The following is a 9,207-nucleotide window of genomic DNA, read 5'->3' on the forward strand; positions in this document are numbered from 1 at the left end:
GGTTTTTAAAAAAGCTTGACTCATGAGCTGGGTCAGCAGTTCAGTTTGTAGAATGTTTGCCCAGCGAGTACGAAGTCCTGGGTTTGGTCCTCTGCACTGCATAAAACTGGGCATGAGATTACTGGGTTACTCAGCAGGTGGAGGAAAGAGGCTCAGACGTTCAAGGTCAGGGCTGGAGAGAGCTCACTGATTTAGATGAGTACACACTGTTTACTCTTCCAGAGGACCGAGGTCTGGTTTCCAGTATCCAGGTCGGATGGTACAATGACTCATAACCTCCAGTGACTTACACCTCCACGGGAGCTGATGTCTCTGACCTCTCTGGGTGCCTGTACTCCTGTGTACACAATCCTTATACATATTTACATAGCATTTCTTAAATTAAAAACAAAAAGTCAAGGCTATTCTTGGTTGTATAATGAGTTGGAGGCAAGCCCCGGCTAATTAAAGCATGTCTGGAGAAAAGAAAAGGGAGGGCGGCTGCTCTTCCCTTCCGTGGGGAGAAGCACTTGCTATTATGAGAAGGACGCAGATTGGGTTCCAGGCGCTTCACTGCTCACAACCATCAGTAACTCCAGTTCCTTAGAAGTCAATGCTCTGTTTGGGCTTCAAGAGCGTGAGAGTGGCATGTAGGGGAAATATGCGTATACATAAAATTAAATACATTTTGAAAAGTAAATAGATGCTTGTCTTAAATATCTATTTGTTTGCTTTCTTTGTTCTGTTTTGGATTTTGCTTTTTTGAATTTTTCGGGGGAAAAAAAAAGAAAGACACTCCCCTTCTCGCCCAAACCTAGACACCCTGTCTCACTGAAAGTTGTAACAGAGGTATTATATCTTTGTTTACTAAGGGAGTTGTTTAATTTGGGTATAAACTACGCTCTTTGAGCAGTGTTAAAGAGAAGCGGAGTGAGCTAGGGGTGGGCGGAAGCAGATCTTCGCAGCCCTTGGAGCTGTGAGTCCTGAGCTCTGAAAGTCCGATGCACTCTCTTTGGAAAGATGCTTGTGTACCGTTCTTCCCTGAAAACGGCTCCATCCACGCCGCCACAGTTTCTTAGGCTTTTTTGCATCACCTCTCTTCCTGTTTCTTATAAAACCCAACTCCGCTTCTCATTGGCTTGCCCTAAAGCTCCTTTCTTCATCAAAACCCACAAATGCAACTCTCACCTGGGTGGGGAGATCTCTCAAAACAACTCCTCAGGCAGCTGTTGGGGTCAGTGTGAATTGTGAATCTGGGTTTCCCCCACTGCGCCCACTGTGTCCACTATGCCCACTGCTGGCAGCCCCACGCTGTGTCGGCCCTGACCTTGAACCAGCAGCGATCTGAACTCTGGCTTTATAAACCTGGGCTACCGTGCCTGCTTTAAATAATGCTGGAGATTGAACCCAGGGCCTCATGCAGGCTAGACAATTGCTCTACCAAAAACAGAGCTACAGCCCCAATCCGCATGACTGATGAAAGCAACCCTGAGCCTACTACTGTTTTGGCCTCTAATCAAACACTGAAAAAGGGTTATAGGTGCTGGGTTTAGGGTAAGCCTCTCCCCAACCCCCATTGCCTGCTCCATTCTGGTGCTGGACTTCTTCAGCCTGGCACAGGTAGCCCGACTCTAGGGCTGTCCCTGGAGGCCGGGCTGGAGCCGCCTCTCCCCCCAGCCTTCGGCGAAGACTCCCTATGGATCAGACACATGGCTGACTTTGCTTGTCTCTTTTCCTTCTTGTATAATGGAGTTCCCTTTCCAGACTTGAAAATAGCAGCCCTCTCGCTTGAAGATAACTCCTATGAAGAATTGTGGAGGTGGTTGAGGTGATAATTACATTGGATAGGAGTGTGCTCAGTACCAGGGAACTGTATGCTGATTAAAACAGTCACAATGGTAAATTTTCGTTATGTACATTTTATAAAAATCGAAATACATGAATACATTTAAATATAAGTTCAGCAGCAGTACAGTGTTGGTTTGGTCTATTTTCTGCCTTAGACAATTTAGGAAACTGTGTTTTTCAGTTTTAATAAGGTTAAGGATCAGGCAGGCGTATTGGATCACTTAGGAGGCTAAGGTAGGAAGATTCTCCTCAGCTCAAAGCCACCCTGGGATATAAAGGGAGTTCCACGTCAGTCTGGGCTACAGTGAGACCCCGCCTCTACAAAATAAAGAATAACAACCCAGGGCTTAACTAGTCCGAGAGCAGGAGAGCCTGAGTCTGGATCCAAGGCACCCATGGAAAAGGCTGGGTGGGCGTGGCCCTACATTCTTGTTATGACAACACCTGTGGGGGAGCCGTGCAGCGATGCAATGTTGGGCCTAGCTCGAACCAACCTAGTTTCCGGTGCAGTGAGTATCATTGCCTCAAGGGAATGGGGCAGGGGCAGGGGCAGAGGCAGAGAGCAGGACATCCTCCTCTGATCTGTAAGTGTCTGTGGGTGTGCATTACACCCCGTGCACGCGTGTGCGCACTCGCGCGCATGTGTGCTGGACACACACAATCGGTGGTCAGAGGACAATTTTCTGAAGTCAGTTCTCCCCTTCCATCGTATTTTTCAGAGATCAAAGTCAGTTTGTCAAACTTGCTTGATAAGTACCTTCTGGATCATTTTTATGTCACTTACAGTTCAGTATTTTTTCGGGGGGGGGGATGTTGTTTGTTTTTGTGTTTTGAGTTTTGAGACAGGATCCTCCTCTTCCCCTCACCCCACCCCCAAGACAGCAGGGTTTCTCTGTATAGCCCTGGCTGTCCTGGAACTCCCTCTGTAGACTAGGCTGGCCTTGAACTCAGAAATCCACCTGCCTCTGCCTCCTGAGTGCTGGGATTAAAGGCAGGCGCCACCACTGCCCGGCTCCTCCTTCTTTTTAGACATTTTTTCATTATTATTGTGTATGTATGACATGTGCACAGGGCACATGCTCCATTTTTCATGTGAAGATTAGAGAGACTTTCTGGGGGTCACTTACCCCCCCCCCCCATGTAGCTTCTGCGAGATTGAAGAGCTGTCAGCCTGTACTTCACTTACCACTGAGCCTTGCCAGCCCTGGTTTTTGCTTTGTGACACAGGGTCTCACTGAGTCCAGCCTGCCCTTGAACTTGCTATATGGTTAAGGATGGCATTGAAGTCCCTGATTCATCCTCCTGCGTCCACCGCCTCGCATTGCCGTGCTTTAGTTATTTGGAACTGTTTATTTTTCTTCTTTTTCTCTCGTCTTCTTAAATTAATTTATTTTTAAGCTTTTGTTAAGTCTATATGGTATGTTGACCATTCTCTCCTCAGTCTTCGTTTCTTTCTCCTCCGTTCCCTCCACACCTCACCCTCTCCCTGCCCCCACTTCCCTTCTAACCAAGGACCAACACCCAGTTCTAGATCTGCACTGCAAAAAGCACAGCCTTCTCGGCTTTGGGTACCGTCTAGATTTTTCCTGGCTGTCTTCCTGGATTTCTTAACCCAGGTTGGCAGCTGGGAGTCTGCAATTTCCCAGTTGGTGCACATGGATCTACATTCACTTACTATTAACTACATCTCAACTCTGAGTTTCTGGTTTAATACGTGTTTCCTGTTTCTGTCTGGCTAGCATAACTTCTTTTCATTAACTCTGTGGAATTTCGTCCATGAAGAAATGTTTGTAGTTAAGTCCCCTTCAACTAGACAGTACTCTGAGTGTGTGTGTGTGTGTGTGTGTGTGTGCCAGCCACAGTGCTGGGGGATGAAACCTGGGCCCCTGACAGCAAACAAAGGCATTCTGTCGAGTCACACCTCCAACCGAGCTGGGAAATATTCCATCACAAGACTTTCTCAGAGCAGCTTTGTAGTTATTTTTAGTCAGGAACAGACTTTTCTTTTGCATTTAATTTGTGTGTGTGTGCACATGTGCGAGTGTGTATGCAAGAGCACACGCGCAAGTGCACACCTAGGTATATGTCTATGCACTCCATGGGCAGGAGGCATCAGAGGTCAGAATGCATCCTGTTCAGGAGGCATCGATGCCCTGGAGATAGAGTCATCGTGGGCTATGAGCTGCCATATATGTGCTGGGAAGGGAGCCCTGGTTCTCTGGAAGAGCCGTGGTTGCTCTCAGCCACTGAGGCAAGGCGCCAGCACCAGGAACAGGTTTGTTTAGACTTCTGTCTAGACTGGCCTTTTCATCTGCAGGACAAAACAAAACAGATTCATCCTGCTGCTTTCAGAAAGGAAAACGGATCTTTCATATAATTCCTTCATCCGCGTCCCACCTCCCCTCATCTTTGTTCTTTATATTCAGTAGTGACTAGTGGCTGTATGTTCTGGAACATTCCTGCACTCTTTTATATTAAGCAAAACAGATGGGGCAGCATCTCTCTTAATCTCTAGCTTGGCAGAGAGCAAAGGAGCTATGAAAACAAAAGCCGCATTTTGAAAACTGTAATGCACTTCCTCTTGGCGGCTCACCGGCTGACTTCTTCAGCAGAAAAAGACCTAAAATAAATGGCTATTGGCCATCGAGGGTAACCTAGAGTAAGCCGGGTGCCAGCTTCAAAACTTGTTCTTCGGTCTTCAAGATCTAGGAAGAGATAAAGGCACACTGACTGCTGAAGAATTAAAAAGGTCACAGCTAAAAAGAGTGGGGTGGGGAAGGGTGGAAAGGAGAGAGAGGGGGATGAGACACACAGAGAGAGGGTAAGAGAGAGGAGGGGAGAGAGGGTAAGAGAAAAGGGGAGTGAAAGGGGGAGGAAGAGAGAGGGGGGGAGAGAGAGTAAAATAGAGAGAGATAGTAAACTTGCAAGTGCAATTTATTACCACGGCAACTTTATTTTTTGCTTGTTTGTTACTGTCCGGTTTTTGTTTTCTCCCCATTCTACCCCACCCCCTGGCTTCTGCCTTAACAGGACATTTCAATCTCCCTCTCCATTTTATTGATATTATCTTTATAAATGTATTGCTTATTTTGAAGGCAGGGTCTCTCTCATGTAGCCCAGTCTGGTCTAGAACTCAAGTTCTTCCAGGCTCAGACTCTCTAGGGTTGGGATGAAAGGCCTGAGGTAGCACACACAGCCTGTCCTTGTGACCGGACTCTTCTCTCGTTAGTGTCACATGGTGTGGTTGGGTCAGAGTCTGGTGTGTTTTCAGACAGGCATTTGCGCCTACAGGTGCTCTGGTCATTCCGGTTTTGTTTCTCTCAGTCTTTGCTCAATCCATAGGTGGAGAATAGAATCTCAATTCAGCTGTAGGTTTGCGTCCTTGGAGCTGATGAGCCTGGATTTGTTTCCAGACGTGTTGAAGCCACGCAGGTAACTTTTTCTTGAGAAGTAACTGGTGCAGCCCCCTCACATGCTTATCGGCAGAACCTTATCTTGCTGGCTGTAATGATCTCTTCAGATATTACATTTATTAATTCCATTTCATATTCTTAATAAATGGGCTCTTTAGTGTTGTATAGCTTTTGAGCTTTAATTTAATTGGAATAGTTTTGGCCTAGAAATTTTGCATTTTTATCTGATCAGTTCCATCCACCCAACTCATCCATTATTCATCTCCTTGCCTTTGATTTTGGGATAACCTACTTAGAGTTTCTTTTCAAGAACCCATGTGAGAAACACCAAACTTCATCGTCTGCTTTCCGCAGGTCAGCTGGGAGTTGTTGAGTGTTGCTGCTGATGATACTGTTGCTTGATGCCCCCACACAACTGCACAGCTATACGTTTATCAAGAGAGTACCAGGCCAAAATACATCACCTTATTTTCCATTAAAAGTTAGTGTGTGGGGTGGGGGTGGGGAGCAGGTGAGACAACTGATCTGGTAAAGATGCTTGAGAGAAGTCAGCCTGCATCCATGACTTTTTTTTTTTTTTGAGTCTTTGTGTAGCCCTGGCTGTCCTGGATCTTGCTTTGTAGACCAGGCTGTCATGGAACTGCCTCTGCTTCCTTTAGAGGCATGTGTTGCCACTGCCAGGCTGTAACTTTTGTTAAGAGTATATCAAGTTAAAATTTAGTTATCACCAGGCAGTGGTGGCACACGCCTGTAATCCCAGCACTCTGGGAGGCAGAGGCAGGCGGATTTCTGAGTTCCAGGCCAGCCTGGTCTACAGAGTGAGTTCCAGGACAGCCAGGGCTACACAGAGAAACCCTGTCTCAAAAACAACAAACAAAAAAAATTCCAAAAAACCTAAAATTTAGTTATCAATACACAATATACAACCTTGTTTTCTGGTAAAAATTAACGGGGGGGGGGGGGGGAAGTGCAGTAAGCAGATGGCACTCAGGGTAAGGGCACTTGCTATGAAACCTGAGTCTGATCTCTGAATCCCAGAGGATGGAAGGAGAGGACAGATTCTGACAAAGCTGTTGTCCGACCTCCACATGTGTGCATATATCCCTCCCCACACTAAAGAAATAGATGTTAGAAACAAGAAAAAGAAAGAGAGGGAGAAAGAAAGCAAGAAAAGCTTATCTGAGCTTGGGGAGATAGTTCAGTGGTTAAAGCGCTTGCTATAGAATTATGGGGACCTGAGTTTGAATCTCTAGACCCCATGAGAAAAGCTGAATGCTTACTGTGCGCTCCTGCAATCCCAGTGTTTCTAAGGGCAGAGGGAAAGTGGAGAATTCCCCCAAAGCGCTCAGCCAGCTAGCCTGGTATACACAGTTGAAAAACAACAAATACAATCTGTCTAAAACAAGGTGGAAAAGGAGAAACAGCAACTGAGGCTGCACTGACCTGCCCCACACACCCACACACACATCCACACACACACCCACACACACACACCCTCACACCCCCCCCACACTCCCCCCACACCCCACATACCCACACACCCCCCCCACACACACACACACACTCAGAGAGGAGGGGGGGCGAACATGTCATGTTGTATTTTAAACAGGACATCAAGGCACATAAGCCAGGAATTAAATTACAACCTTAACATTTTAATTTTACACTTTGAGTCCCCAGAAAGCAATAATTCCTAAAATCATGAAAACATGTTGAATTAATTATACAGATGAAATGGGTTATTTGAGTCATTTTATGCTTGATGCCGTACAAACAGAGGTACTTACAGCTTCAGCCTAGAGATAGAATACTTCTTCGTGAGATCATTATTCATTTAAAGCACTACAGACAGGGAGGGGAGCGAGAGATGGCTTAGTGGTTAAGAGAGCTTGCAGCTCTAACAGAGGACAGGAGTTCATTTCCCAGCATCTACCTGGTGGCTCGCAATCCAAGCATGCTCAAAGCAGACTTACATGCTGGCAAAACGCTCATACACAAATTTTACAAAAAGTAAATCTGTTACAAAACAAGCAGACTCTTCAACTATTTGCAAAGAACATTTAAACAGAGGGTTTTTTGTTTTGGTTGGTTTATTTTTTTATTTTTATTTTTATTAAATGTTACTTCCAGGATTGACCTATATGAGGATGAGTCTTCTATTAGAGATCACAAACTACAAATACAAAATATATCACAGTGTCTAATACAGACTGGTGTTCAATAGGAAAACCAATAAAGACAGCTTAATCTTTCTTGAGGAGAATATTTGGCATTACAAATTTAAAGCATAATTTCATATATAAAAATAAAATAGAATACAGTAAACAGGGTGCCATGCATTCCAGGCTGGCTGTGACCTTCGTATAGCTGAAGCTGCCCTTGACCTGCTAGGCCTCCTGACTCTGCCTCGCCAGGGTCTTGCTCAGAACGCAGAATACTGCTCAAAATATAGTTTCTGTAAGTCTTGAGGTAGCACCTCTATCTAGTTTGCCTTCTTTTCTGTTATTATTTTTCTCTTTCCCCTCCCTTACACATTCTTTGTTTTATTAATTGATGTGTGTGTGTGTACCTGCAATAGTTGCTTATCTCCTTCCACCATATAGGTTACAAGGATTGAATTCGGAACATAAAGTTTGGCGGCAAGCACCCCTACCCGATGAACCATCTCAGTAGCCCTTTGGTTTGCCATTTTTCTGACTTTGTTTAAATGGACTGATTCTTCCTAATGTTTCAAATTTTTGTTTATTTTTATACTATATGCACCTACATGTACGTCTTTGTGAGAATGTCAGATCTTGGCATTGCAGATAGTTATGAGCTGCCATGTGGATGCTGGGTACTGAACCCGGATCTTCAGGAAGAAACAGTTAGTGCTCTTAACTGATGAACCATCTCTCCAATCCTTTCCTAATTCTTGATTTATGGGATATTCCTTAGGATTAACTTTTTGAGTTGACAAAGAACCCCAAAACACTGAATTTAATGTGTGTGTAGAAAGTCCTCTCTCTGTTGCTTAAGGGTCCAGCTACTTCAAGAACTCATTGCTCGAAACGTGTGTCCTCAGCATACCGCACAGTCCCCAGCAGAGTTCTTCAATCTGATCCATATTCACAAATTCTACTGCACAGACTACGTTAATATCCTTACTTGCCGTTCATGATCAATTCAGTTGCCCGTGGCTCCCGGAAAGCTTTAGTGCACTGTCGTGTCGAACAGTTTTGTTTTCTGGAGTCAGGGTTTCACTAACATAATAACCCAGCCAGCTTCAAACTTCTACTCCATTCTCCTAAGTCTAGGCTTAGACACATGTGCTCCTATGTGTGCCTGGCTCCTAAATGGTTATTGGTCAAGACAGGTTGAAACTATTTACCATCTTTGGATCTGAGTTTTGTGGTATTATTTCTCTATCTATTATGTAGCTATTATTTTAGTGTTGGGGATTGAGCTCAGGGCATTGCACAAGCTAAGTGTGCCTTTTACTGTTAAGCTATACCCCTAGCCCTGACCTGTATATTATATTTTTAAAAATTATTTTATATGTACAGCTGTTTTTTCTGCATATATGTTTGTTTATCACACATGTGCCTGGTGCCTACAGAGACTACTGGACTGTGATGCTGGATCCCTTGGGTCTAGAATTAGAGCCAGTTGTAAGCTGCCATGCGGATGCTGGGAATTGAATCTGGGTCATCCACAAAAGCATGAAAGTCTCTTAACCACTGAGCCACATCTTCAGCCTGTATTAATAGCTTTAAGAAGCATCTTAGGGGCATCAATATGACTCAGTGGGTAAAAGCTTTTGCCACACAAGCCCTTAAGTTCCCCAGAATGCATGGTGGAAGGAGAGAAACAACTCTAAAGTTGTTCTCTGACCTCCACATGTGCACTATAGAATATATATATATTCCACACATGTAACTAACTACCAGCACTCACACACACACTAATAATATACAAACAAATAAAC

Source organism: Apodemus sylvaticus, chromosome 1, assembly GCF_947179515.1.
Source record: "Apodemus sylvaticus chromosome 1, mApoSyl1.1, whole genome shotgun sequence".
Lineage (NCBI taxonomy): Eukaryota > Metazoa > Chordata > Mammalia > Rodentia > Muridae > Apodemus > Apodemus sylvaticus.